This window comes from Pelobates fuscus, chromosome 1 (assembly GCF_036172605.1).
Source record: "Pelobates fuscus isolate aPelFus1 chromosome 1, aPelFus1.pri, whole genome shotgun sequence".
NCBI lineage: Eukaryota > Metazoa > Chordata > Amphibia > Anura > Pelobatidae > Pelobates > Pelobates fuscus.
Window position 1 is genome coordinate 32,812,691 of NC_086317.1, and position 14,388 is coordinate 32,827,078.

Sequence of the window (14,388 nt, forward strand, 5' to 3'; positions counted from 1 at the left end):
TTGGAGGGTGTGGAAGGGAGGGAGTGCTGCTGATTGGCTGGAATGTGTCTGCTGACCGAGAGGCACAGGGTCAAAGTTTGCCCAATGATGACGAATAGGGGGCGGATCGAACTGCGCATGTGTCCGCCCGCCGCGGCGAACGCGAACACGCTAATTTCGCCGGGAACTGTTCGCCGGCGGACAGTTCGGTACATCACTACTTATCATGTTATCAATAATTTCACTAAAATGCTTTTGAACTAATAGTAAATAAAGTTCAGGCTGAAGATAGGTTAACTAAACAGTGCTCCCACCAAACAGTCCCTATACCCTGGATAGTAATGCTCCGTATAGTGTGACGCCAAAAGTTGCTAAATCATGGAGCGTAAAAAGAACTGAAAATAATAAACTTTATTGGAATTGCAGTATTTCCATATTTGCCAGAATCATTAAAGAGCGTGTTCGAATGAGTTGGCAATCAAGTTTTTAAATTCTGGTTAACTATTGAATGTTTGCCTAATTTTTGTTTTTTTGGTTGTCACTACAACTTTTCAGCTGTTTTTTTGTTTGTTTTGGAGCAGAAATGGTGGGTGCAGGGAGTCTCACCTGCTGTTGGTAGTTTGATGCATCTGTTTTAATATGTATTTTTAGTGTTATACACACACACACCTGTCAAGATAAAAATAATTGGAAATTGTAAATTTGACTTAAATGTTGAACATGACTATTAAGTTCACTTCTGATTTGAAACATGTTTGTTTAACCCCTTAAGGACACATGACGTGTGTGACATGTCATGATTCCCTTTTATTCCAGAAGTTTGGTCCTTAAGGGGTTAAAAAAATATATATATATAAATTAAAAAAAAGTCTGATTTTGTATTTGCCGGCTTTACATAAATACTTTTAAGGTGAGTTTAGTTATTTTTGTTGGTAGTATTGCCGAGTACAAAACGGAGTAATTTTTTTTGTGTAATCTTAGTTCAAAAGCAAGGAAATGGTACAGCCGCAATGAGTGCTCAGAATGGTCACTCATCGAGGGTGTAGTGGTTGACTGGTATAAAGGGCATGACCCTGAGTAGTAATAGTATATAAAGTTCAGGCTGAAGATAGGTTAACTAAACAGTGCTCCCACCAAACAGTCCCTATACCCTGGATAGTAATGCTCCGTAAAGTGTGAAGCCAAAAGTTGCTAAATCATGGAGCGTAAAAAGAACTGAAAATAATAAATAAACTTCATTGGTCCCTCTTGGGGGATAGGGAGAATATAAAATAAACTCCCAAAAGATAAAAAATTATTTGAGAAAAAGGAAATACTCAGTAGTATACAAAATAAATTAGGATCATCCCATATTATATGAAAATATTGATGAAGTCAGGTGTGATAACCACATCAATAGGATAGAAATAATAGTCGTGACCTGATATTGAGTAACAGCTACTGATAGTTGTGTGCAACAATGTGTTACCAAATAGAAAAGTAGCAAATAGTCACTGACACCATCCTCCAAACATACCCTTAGGTATGTAGAAAAAACTGACTGTATTTGCAGTAACTGTCTGGTCAATATAGGAGTGAAGTCAGTGTTAAACTGACAATAAACATCTAATTAGGAGTACTAGAAGCACATACTGTTGATAGAGGGGTATAACAATCATGGATGTCTGGGAACCACGTATGGTAGTAAAGAACATGAAATTTACACAAGTCTAAGTGCTAACCGATACGATAGGCTGGTCCCGATTAAGACACCAATTAAAACACCTAGGTAGGGTCCCTCATAGAGTAAACAGAAAGAAGGTAACCCAAATTCCTGGGATATATATAATTATTTCTCCAGCTACTATCTGCACTGATCCCTACGTGATGTATCACAAGGTGAGTATATATTGAGCCGTACAGCAGAGTATCTGAGCCCCCGATCCGGTAGTGCTTCCCTAGATAGTATGCAGTAACCCTAGGTCAGGTGAAGTACGTGCTAAGTATGATCGAAAATAATAAACAAGATCCTAAGTAAGATTATAGTAATCAAAGAGAGGCAAGCGCTCAACGCGCGTTTCGGCACAAACGTGTGCCTTTGTCATGAGCATTACCTGATTGTGGAGATCGCGCCACTTTTTAAACCCAGAATGCTACGCCCCTCATTCGTGACGTCATCATGACGTTCCGACGACGGGATGGGGGAGTGGCAATGAATAAATTTACAAGTAGGGAACTTTGGATCCCTATTGAACTAAAGATTATAATATAGAGTCCCTACAGAAGGGGACCATAGTTAGTATAGTTTAAAGTGTAAAAAACACATGTAGATTGATCAGCAGGTAAGTAGAAACAAAACAAAAAAAAAACAAAAAATAAATAGATCCTGGGCCCCAGGGTTGAAATGACAGCTCGAAGAGGAAAAAACCTGCGAGATCTCCTAGTCCCAAGTCATTTTCAACCCCAAAGCACGCATACTAAGACCTGGCTAAGCACCCCCATTTTTGGATCCTTCCAATGCGGGCGCTGTGTCGCCTGTAAATATATCAAAACGGGACTCAAAAACAGTATCTGACGGGGGCGGGTCTGGACCGCCAAGATGGACGGTCGCAGGGAAGCTCAGCTCCTGCAAACTTAGACCAATTCAGAAAGTAATTTAAGCTTTCCAAGGAATCCAAATACCTGCCATTGTGACCCCAGATGTACAAGGGCTACCGGATCCGAGGAGAGGCTTGCTCCTGGAATTTAAGTCCCTCGGAGGTGAGGTCTTCGCAGTCCCAAGCGGGAACTTAGCCGGCGGTGAGTGGGGTAGACTGCCGCTGCCCCACTATCCTGCCTAACGGAGCCTGAAAGACACTGAATCTCCACGGACCCGGCCCTGTCCCCCCCCCCCCCTGGACCAGGGGGTTGATCCCGGTCCTCACCCCATAGCCGCACTCACAACGTGGCAGCTGGGACCTGGCAACGACACAATGCCATTACACAGGCCCAAGGCCCATACCCAAGATGGCGGAGACCATGTGTGGACTAACGGACTGGCAGATCCTGAACTGCACACCTTGTCATCGACAGCAGCCAACGGATAGACGACAATCAAGGGCCCCCACAAGATATTTGCCTACAAAGAAAGCCAGAAACTGGCGCCTGATCAGACGGGGCTCCCGGTGGGCCCACTCACCCAAGCGACAGACCCTGCTAAAGTTGGGCCGCCGTTGGGACCAACGCCCTGAACGACCCAGCCCACGAACCTGGCAAACGGAGGGGACCCTCCAGATTCCACATCTAGCCCAAAGACGGGAACCGGCATTATCGAAGGGACCCAGGTAGCACTCTCAGAGTCTCCTCCACCCACGCCACACGGACTTAACGCTACCCTCGAACATGCCACTGGACAAGCTCCAAGCACCACCATGGGACACTAACACCCCAGCAGGGTGTCGGCTGATCCCAGCGAGGAATGGACAAACCCAATCTTGCAAGTCATGCGGTCGGCAATGCTCTCTACTGTTATCGTTTTATTTAGTCTCATTTTATTTAGCAAAGTTAAAAATTGCAATGTACTAGAGGGCAAGTAGCACACAGGGTGAGAATAGCCTCACGGGAACCCCAGGGTAAAATGGAAGTGTGAAAACGCCCTAAGCGCACACAATCCTCCAAACCCCAACACACTATTAACCCTAGCTACCCAGTTTACTTGACTTATGGGCTCATACCAATCTAGTAATGTGACTCACAAGTGCTTCTAGCAAATTTAACCCTGCCTGCCCTAACTCTCAAATGAGTGATGCAAACCACACAGTTAAACACCCAAGCTATACAACATGGTACCCACAGTCTTGAGCAGCCCGTATGTGAGTTTTCTCAATCTCTTACGTTTAACCTATGTTTTCAAGCATGTTTCTAGTGTAAAAGCAGTGTTCATATTCATGTACTCAATAGCGTATCTCACAACTGCTGATGTTCACAATCTATTTGCAACTTGTCTTTTACAAAAAACTGTGCAACTGAATATTGTCATGACCCTGTCTGCGTTATTACGCCTGTACCTGCTGTCGTGGCACCGCAGGCCTGTTTGTCAACTTTATTGCACCAAAAATAAAGAATAAAAAAAAAACAAAAAACTTATCGGACAGTGAAAATGAACAATGCTTTAGCATCTCTTAATTTTGCAGCACCACAGGGTTGGTATATTTACTTGCCTGCGAATGTAATTGCAAATACGTAGGAAAGACTTTTCGCCCCTTTAACCCCTTAAGGACACATGACATGTGTAACATGTCATGATTCCCTTTTATTCCAGAAGTTTGGTCCTTAAGGGGTTAAAGAAAGAATCAAGGAACATGTCAGGTCACCTAAATCGAGTATTGAAACACAAATTGCTCGGCCTTTGAGGGAACATCATGCGAGTAATTCACGTGGTTTACGGTTCTGTGGCCTGGAACTAGTGAAATGTAATAAAAGAAGAGGTGACTATGACAGGTTCCTAAGACAGCGTGAAAGTTTCTGGATATACCACCTTAAAACATTAAAACCCAATGGGCTGAATGAGGGCTTCTCATTTGCACCTTTTATTTAAAAACTTTTAACCATTATTCAATCGAAATGGGACACATGTATACACTCTATGTTTAGGAATCACTATGATACCCTTAAACTACTATGGGTTCCAGTTCATACTAACTGGATAAGGGAGCTTTGGGATAGAAACATAGAATGTGACGGCAGATAAGAACCATTCGGCCCATCTAGTCTGCCCAGTTTTCTAAATACTTTCATTAGTCCCTGGCATTATCTTATAGTTAGGATAGCCTTATGCCTATCCCACGCATGCTTAAACTCCTTTACTGTGTTAACCTCTACCACTTCAGCTGGAAGGCTATTCCATGCATCCACTACCCTCTCAGTAAAGTAATACTTCCTGATATTATTTTTAAACCTTTGTCCCTCTAATTTTAGACTGTGTCCTCTGGTTGTGGTAGTTTTTCTTCTTTTAAATATAGTCTCCTCCTTTACTGTGTTGATTCCCTTTATGTATTTAAATGTTTCTATCATATCCCCCCTGTCTCGTCTTTCCACCAAGCTATACATGTTAAGACCCTTTAACCTTTCCTGGTAAGTTTTATCCTGCAATCCATGAACCAGTTTAGTAGCCCTTCTTTGAACTCTCTCTAAGGTATCAATATCCTTCTGAAGATATGGTCTCCAGTACTGTGTACAGTACTCCAAGTGAGGTCTCACCAGTGTTCTGTACAATGGCATGAGCACTTCCCTCTTTCTACTGCTAATACCTCTCCCTATGCAACCAAGCATTCTGCTAGCATTTCCTGCTGCTCTATTACATTGTCTGCCTACCTTTAAGTCCTCAGAAATAATCACTTCTAAATCCCTTTCCTCAGATGTTGAGGTTAGGACTCTATCAAATATTCTGTACTCTGCCCTTGGGTTTTTACGTCCAAGATGCATTATCTTGCACTTATCCACATTAAATGTCAGTTGCCACAACTCTGACCATTTTTCTAGTTTACCTAAATCATTTGCCATTTGGCTTATCCCTCCTGGAACATCAACCCTGTTACATATCTTAGTATCATCCGCAAAAAGACACACCTTACCATCAAGACCTTCTGCAATATCACTAATAAAAATATTAAAGAGAATGGGTCCAAGTACAGATCCCTGAGGTACCCCACTGGTGACAAGCCCAAGCTTCGAATATACTCCATTGACTACAACCCTCTGTTGCCTGTCACTCAGCCACTGCCTTACCCATTCAACAATATTGGAATCCAAACTCAAAGATTGCAGTTTATTGATAAGCCTTCTATGTGCAACAGTGTCAAAAGCCTTACTGAAATCTAGGTAAGCAATGTCTACTGCACCACCCTGATCTATAATTTTAGTTACCCAATCAAAAAAATCAATAAGATTAGTTTGGCATGATCTCCCTGAAGTAAACCCATGTTGTCTCTGATCTTGAAATCCATGTGTTTTTTGATGTTCAACAATCCTATCCTTTAACATGGTTTCCATCACTTTCCCCACTACTGAAGTAAGGCTTACTGGCCTATAGTTGCCCGACTCCTCCCTATTACCTTTCTTGTGAATGGGCACAACATTCGCTAACTTCCAATCTTCTGGGACTACTCCTGTTAACAATGATTGGTTAAATAAATCTGTTAATGGTTTTGCTAGTACACCACTAAGCTCTTTTAATAACTTTGGGTGTATTCCATCAGGTCCCATTGACTTATTTGTCTTTACTTTTGACAGTTGAAACAGAACCTCTTCCTCTGTAAACTCATGTGTAATAAATGACTCATTTATCCTTTTTCTTAACTGAGGTCCCTTTCCTTCATTTTCAGCTGTAAATACCGAACAAAAATATTCATTGAGGCAGTCAGCTAGACCTTTATCCTCATCTACATACCTTCCTTCTTTTGTTTTTAATCTAACTAATCCTTGTTTTACTTTTCTCATTTATGTATCTAAAAAAAGTTTTGTCCCCCTTTTTTACTGACTGTGCTATTTTCTCTTCTGTGTGTGATTTGGAAGCTCTTATAACTTGCTTAGCCTCTTTCTGCCTAATTTTATAGGTCATTCTGTCTTCCTCACTCTGGGTTTTTTTTATAATTACTAAATGCTAACTTTTTGTTTTTTACTATTTTGGCCACATCTGCGGAGTACCACAGTGGTTTCTTGAATTTTTTGCTTTCCCAGCAGAACCTTTTACACTCTAGGTTCATTATCTCCCCCCCCCCCCCATTGCTACTGTTTACTTATCTTATCTATTTATTTATTTTTATTCATCACTTTTTGTCGCTATATGTAATCTCTAATGGTCCTCTATTACGTGACTCTAGTGATATCATCCCTGACATTTACAGTAAATTGCTCAATTAAACTCATGTCCATCCTAACATAAAATGGAGTAAAATACAATAAAACACAATGAATATTTAGTTCATCTTTTGATGAAACTATTTATTCAGGTCACTTATATACATTCAGTCCCTTAGTTTTTTGGTTTGATTTTTTGTGTTTTGTTTCTACTTACCTGCTGATCAGTCTATGTGTGTTTTTTACACTTTGAACTATACTAACTATGGTGCCCTTCTGTAGGGACTCTATATTATAATCTTTAGTTCAATAGGGATCCAAAGTTCCCTACTTGTAAATTTATTCATTGCCACTCCCCCATCCCGCCGTCGGAACGTCATGATGACGTCACGAATGAGGGGCAGGGCATTCTGGGTTTAAAAAGTAGCGCGATCTCCACAATCAGGTAATGCTCTTGACAAAGGCACACGTTTGTGCCAAAACGCATGTTGAGCGCTTGCCTCTCTTTGATTACTATAATAGTTACATAGTTAGATAGCTGAAAAGAGACTTGCGTCCATCAAGTTCAGCCTTCCTCACACCTGTTTTTTGCTGTTGATCCAAAAGGCAAAAAAAAAAACCCCAGTTTGAAGCACAATTTTGCAACAAGCTAGGACAAAAAATTCCTTCTTGACCCCAGAATGGCAGTCAGGTTTATCCTTGAATCAAGCAGTTATTACCCTACATTGAAAGATTATATCCTTGAATATTCTGTCTTTGCAAGTATGCATCTAGTAGCTGTTTGAACATCTGTATGGACTCTGATAAAACCACTTCTTCAGGCAGAGAATTCCACATCCTGATTGTTCTTACAGTAAAAAAACCTTTCCTTTGCCTTAGACGAAATCTTCTTTCTTCCAGTCTAAATGGCCTCGTGTCCTATGTAAAGTCCGGTTTGTGAATAGATTTCCACACAATGGTTTGTATTGGCCCCGAATATATTTGTATAATGTTATCATATCTCCTCTCAGGCGACGTTTTTCTAAACTAAATAGGTTTAAATTTGTTAACCTTTCTTCATAGCTGATATGTTCCATTCCTTTTATTCATTTTGTAGCCCGCCTCTGCACTTTTTCTAGTGCCATGATATCCTTCTTTAGAACAGGTGCCCAAAATTGCACAGCATATTCAATATGTGGTCTTACCAGTGATTTATAGAGAGGCAAAATGATATTCTCGTCCCGAGAATGAATGCCCTTTTTCATGCATGACAATACCTTACTGGCCTTGGCCACTGCTGATTGACATTGCACATTGTTGCATAGTTTGTTGTCTATAACAATTCCCAAGTCCTTTTCGTGTGTTGTTATCCCTAATTCACTTCCATTAAGGGTATACGTTGCTTGTGTATTCTTTACGCCGAAGTGCATAACTTTGCATTTTTCAACATTAAATTTCATCTGCCATTTGAGTGCCCAGTCCTCCAGTCTATCTAAATCCTTCTGCAGCAAAGTAATATCTTGCTCACATTGTATTATTTTACAAAGTTTTGTGTCATCTGCAAACACTGAAACATGACTTTCAATGCTGTCTTCAAGATCATTTATAAAAATGTTAAATAGAAGGGGTCCTCTTTGTATTCTGTTTTTAAGCCAATGTTCTACCCAAGAACAAGCATTTTCATCGAGACCGATTTCCTTGAGTTTGAACACTAATCTTTTGTGTGGAACTGTATCAAATGCCTTGGCAAAATCCAAATAGATCACATCCACTGCAACACCCTGATCTATACTTCTACTTACTTCTTCGTAGAACGCAATCAAGTTAGTTTGACATGACCTGTGCTTCATAAAACCGTGCTGATTTTTGCTGATAACCATATTCTTCTCAAGGAATTCTTGAATATTATCCCTTAATAACCTTTCAAATATTTTACCAGCCACAGAAGTTGAGCTCACAGGTCTATAATTTCCAGGCAAGGATTTTGAACCCTTTTTGAATATAGGAACCACATCTGCCTTCCTCCAATCCTCCGGAACACTTCCTGAAAGAAAAGAATCTTGAAAGATTAAAAACAGAGGTTCACTTATTTCTACACTTAGTTCCTTAAGTACACGTGGATGGATACCGTCAGGCCCTGGAGCTTTGTTTATATTAACTTTCTTTAGTTTTGTTTATATTAACTTTCTTTAGTTGCTGCAGCACATTGTCTTGAGTTAACCAATTACAATTATTCTGCAAGTTTTTAGTAGCAATCATTTGCACATCTATTGCCATGGGTTCTTACTTAGGATCCTGTTTATTATTTTCGATCATACTTAGCACGTACTTCACCTGACCTAGGGTTACTGCATACTATCTAGGGAAGCACTACCGGATCGGGGGCTCAGATACTCTGCAGTACGGCTCAATATATGTTGATACATCACGTAGGGATCAGTGCAGATAGTAGCTGGAGAAAACAGAAATTTTTACTCACCTTAAATTCTTTTTTTCTTAATATGGTGGCAGTAATTCATGGGTTTTGCTCCTCCCTGTGGACAAGACATTTAACAAGCATCTTGATTAAAAAGGACCCTCCCCCTTTCCCTAGAAGAAGCAGAGCCGCAAAACCTACCCCAGTACGTAACAAGTAAAGAGACAGACAAAAAACATCTACTGCAAAAATCCTTTAATAAAGAGGGAGGGAAGCAGTACTGCCACCATATTAAGAAAAAAAGAATTTACGGTGAGTAAAAATTTCTCTTTTTTCTGTCATATGATGGCAGTAACTCATGGGATATAGCAAGATACCCATCTGGGCGGGACTTAGGCCACAACAGCTTGTAACACCTTTCGCCCAAAAGCAGCTTCAGAGTCAGAGAATATGTCTAGCCGATAGTGCTTGATAAAGGTGTTGAAAGACGACCAGCACGCTGCCTTGCAGATGACTTCTGGAGATGCAAGTGCTTTTTCTGCCCATGAGGTAGCCATTGCTCGGGTAGAATGGGCCTTGACTGTAGCTGGAGACTGAAGACCTGTCGAAGAATACGCCAATTCGATAGCTTGAAATGAGCCAACGGCATAAGGTACCGCAGGAAGCTACCTTGCCCTTGAGGTGCCCCTGAAAATTAACAAATAGATTGTCCGAATTTTTGAATTCCTTTGTTCTGTCTAAATATACAAATAACACTCTTCTGACGTCCAATTTTTGCCATCTGAGCTCTTGAGGAGACGAGGCATCGCTAAAAAACGAAGGTAATATAATTGGCTGATTAATATTCTTTGAAGACAATACTTTAGGTAAAAAAGGCGGTCTTGGCTAAAGAACCACCTTGTCTTCGTGAAATATGGTGAATTAATCCGAGGAGGATAGAGCGTGAAGTTCTCTCACTCTTTTGGCCGACGTGATGGCTACCAGAAAAAAAACTTTAAGAGATAAAATCTTTAATGGAACTTCCTCCAAAGGTTCAAAAGGATGAACACTAGGACCAGGGCCAAGTCCCTAGTTGGAAACACAGATCGCTTAGGTGGTCTCTTGAGGCTGATGGACCTAAAAAATCTTCTAATGAAGACATTGGATGCCAAATCCTTAAGTAGAAGAAAAATTCAAGGCTGATATTTGAACTTTGAGAGTGGAGACTCCCAGGCCAGCTTCAAACCCGTCTTGTAAAAAATGGAGAATGTTATCTATGGATGAATGTAAAACCGGGAACTGGTGATCCTTACACCAGTGAAGAAACTTAGACCAAATCCTAAAGTATATCTTAGACGTCAATCTTCTAGTAGCGTGGAGTAAGACCGCTATTCTGTCTTCTTGCAAACCTTTGTTTCGAAGGATCAGCCTTGCAGTAGCCAAGCTGTCAACCTGAAGAATATTTCTAGCACTTTCAAGGGCAGGTCCCTGTTCATGATGAGAAGGTTTGATCTGGAGAGCTCCCAATAATTGATGGTCATCTTCTTTAGAGCCGAAAACCAGACTCTTTGACCAATAAGGGATTATTGCCAATATTCTCGCTCTGTCTGTTCGTATCTTGAGGAGGACCTTTGGGATTAATGGCAGAGGTGGAAAGACGTAAGCCAGGCGAAAATCCCACTTTATTGATAGAGCATCTATCCAATTGGTTTGATCTGTTCTGAATAGGGAGGCGAAATGGTAAACCTTCTTGTTTGAATCTGTCAGGATTCTGAAAATGTCTAGGTTCAACAACCATTCCTTTTGGTCCCACTTCCCCCTGCTTAGATCGTCTGCTATTATATTGTCGCTGCCTCTTATGTGAACTGCCGCAATGTCTTCCAGATTTCTTTGTGCCCATTCCATAATATCTGCACAAAGACTGTAAGGCTTCCTTACTTTGGTTCCTCCTGGTCGATTGATATAAGAGACTACTGTACGATTGTCTGATTGGATCTTGACCGCTCTTTGAAGTAACCAAGGCCTGAGGTGATGTAGAGCGTACAGAACTGCCAATAATTCTCTGAAATTTGTAGATTCCTTTGCCTCCCTGGACGACCATTTTCCTTGGAACATGGTGGAGCCTAAGTGCGCTCCCCAACCTGAGTTTGAAGCGTCTGTAGTGACTATTAGCCAGACCTTTGGACGAAAAAATAAACCTCCTGAAAGGCACTCTGAGGTTTTTTCACCAAGCAAGCTGAGTTTTCACTTGAGGGGATAACAAGAATCTTTCGTCTAGATCATCCTCTTTTTTGACCAGGTAGTCAGGATGTTCCACTGTAATGGTCTGACCTCTGACCTTGCCCATTTGACTGCCGGAAAAGTGGCAGAAGTCCCAAAACGCCCATGGCCTGTCTGAAGGAACAACTTCCCATCCTTTGGAGACTGGAAATCGTTTTTCGGATTTTCCTCCTTTTTCGTTTGGGAAGAAAAATTGACATGGAGACTGAATTGATCTTGAAGCCGAGAAACTCTATTTCTCTTGTTGGAATGCAAACTGACTTCTTTAGATTTAAGATCCAGCCAAGGATCTTATAGTGACCTGCAGGTCCTTGAGCAGCTGTTTTTCTGTATGTGCCATTAGAAGCCAGTCGTCCAAATAAGGGATAATTGAAATTCCCAATCCCCTCAAATGAGCTGTTAGAGGAGATAGGATCTTTGTAAATAACCTTGGAGCGGATGACAGACCGAACGGCAGAGCCCTGAACTGGAAATGAACGGTGGAACTTCCTCTTTTTATCGCAAATCTTAAATATTTTCTTGAAGTGGTAGCAATCGGAACATGTAGATAAGCATCCTTTAAGTCTATTTTTACCATAACGTCGCCTCTTTGTAAGAGAGGAAAAATCGAAACGATTGACTCCATGTGAAATCTGTGTTAGGGGATAAACTGGTTTATATTCTTTAAATCCAGAATGGGACGAAAAGAGAGGTCTGGTTTTGGAACCAGAAACAATCTTGAATAGACTCCCCAAAACTTTTGCTTTCGTGGTACTCTTTCTATCACCCTTTTGTGTAGAAGAAGCATGGTCTGAAAATATAGAGCCTGAGATCTTTTTGAAGACTGGTACGTTGATTGCAGAAACCTTGCTCTTGGTTGTTCCGTAAAAATAATCTTGTGTCCCCGTCGGATAAGCCTTAGAACCCACGGATTTTTTGTGGTCTGTTCCCATACTGGAAAAAAATATTGGAGCCTTCCTCCCACACTTCTGGCGTCAAAAACGTCTGTCTCTGAAGGTTCTTTTTTTGAATGCGACACGACAATAGTTGTTGCTCGCATGGGTATCAATCAGGAAGTACAATAGTGGCATCATAGAACATTGCATAATTTTTATAAACATTAGGTATAACAGTAGTGGGAAGCAATTATTGTGCCCCTTGTGGGTATGGGTAGAGTGGTGCGCTATTCTGTAGGTGATGTCCACAGTGGGGTTTACCCCTAGCTTATTGACCTTATGCGTGTACGTAGCGGGGTCGCCCAAGATTCGGCCGGGGGTGAAGGTTCTTTTGACCTCACTTTGTTCAAATCTCTGATTTTTATCCTTTCTTTGAAAAAAAATTGTGGTCTCTCTTGATAAGATCTATTTTTATACTGGTAATTCCTGTACCCTGGTCTCCAGGAGAACTTATCTTGAGGAAGTGCCTTTTTGGTTTCTGACATTTGCCTAATGATTTCCTCTAAAGGAGCGCCGAATAATTTAGATTTTTCCAGTGGGAGTTCACAAAGGACTGATTTGGAAGCTGTATCCGCCGACCAAGACCTTAACCATAAGGCACGTCTTGTCACAGAAGACAAACCCATAATTCTGGACGCCAATTTAAGAACCTCTACTGACATATCCAAAAGGTATTCATTTGCCAAATGCATGTTCTGAAACATGTGGCTACGTTCATTAACCTGGTCAGAAGATAAAATTTCTTGGACCGTATTTAGCCAAACGCCATTTGCTCTGGCTACTGCTGCTCCTGCCAGTAAAGCTCTGCATTGAAAACCAGCCGTCTGATAAGCCCGCCTACAAGAGGTTTCGGCTCTTTTATCCATAGGATTCTTTAAAGCTGAAGTCTCCCCTATAGGGATGGTGTTGTGTTTTTTTTTTAGCAATCTGCACCACCTGAACATCTACTTTTGGGAGATCTTCCCAGATAACTTCGCCAGCCAGTTTGAAGATATCCTTGAAGTGTCTGGAAATGAAGGCACGTTTTTCAGGGTTTTTCCATTCCCTGAATATTAGATCAACCAGGCCTTGTTGAACAGAAAAACCTCTTTTGGGATTCTCAGATCTCTGAGGCAGGATTGTTAGATTAACCTCTTTAATAAATTTTCGGATTGCATCCGAAGGAAACCCTACCGGTTCAGTTGATGAGGATCCTGATTCATCCTATAGAGAAAATACATTCTCCGGATGATGATTCAGATGTAGATCTTCTTTTCTTGATCCTCTGTTGTATAGGGGATTCTACCCTTTTAGACTCCTTAATAGTCTCCAAGGTCTGGGCCATATTCTCTTGGAACCAGGTTAGGAAAGATTGCATATCCTTTCGCTTATCTCTTTCAAAGAGTTTGCAGTACACTGACTGCATATTTTCTTCCTTGATCCGTCTGGAAGAGGAGTTGCACAATCACTGCAAACTAGATGTTTGGATTTTACCGTAGCCTTTCTAGGCATGGGGGTAGCCAGTTTTTCCTTGTCCATCTAAGGATAGGCTGGGCTAGACATATCTGTTAGAGAAATATAAAACGGAGGCTTAGAATGATTGTCAAATCCCATGATTCTTCAGAAAATATGTTAAAGTAAAGATTTCTATTAATCTTACCTCAAAATACCTCTGAGCCGTGTGGGGGGGCAGGTGATACGGCGTACCTCTTCTGACCTGCATCCATGCAGTCAGTGGGTACCAGCACAGCTCTTTTATTGCACCAGAAATCAAATTTTCGCGTTTTTTTTTGTGCAGATCTCTTTAAGCTTCCGGATTGCGCAAGTGTTTTTGCGCACCCGGAAGCTTAGGTGGAACACATCACCACCCGGGCATGCGTTCCACCGCTGTGCGCTTGCTCAGCAACGAGCTTCGCCTCCCGGAAGCCTTTTGCCGGAACCATTCTCGGCATATAGAAGCCAACCTCTGATTGCTCTGTAACGAAAATGAGCATGGGTCTCTCAGCTTACCGCCCGGGCAGCTCT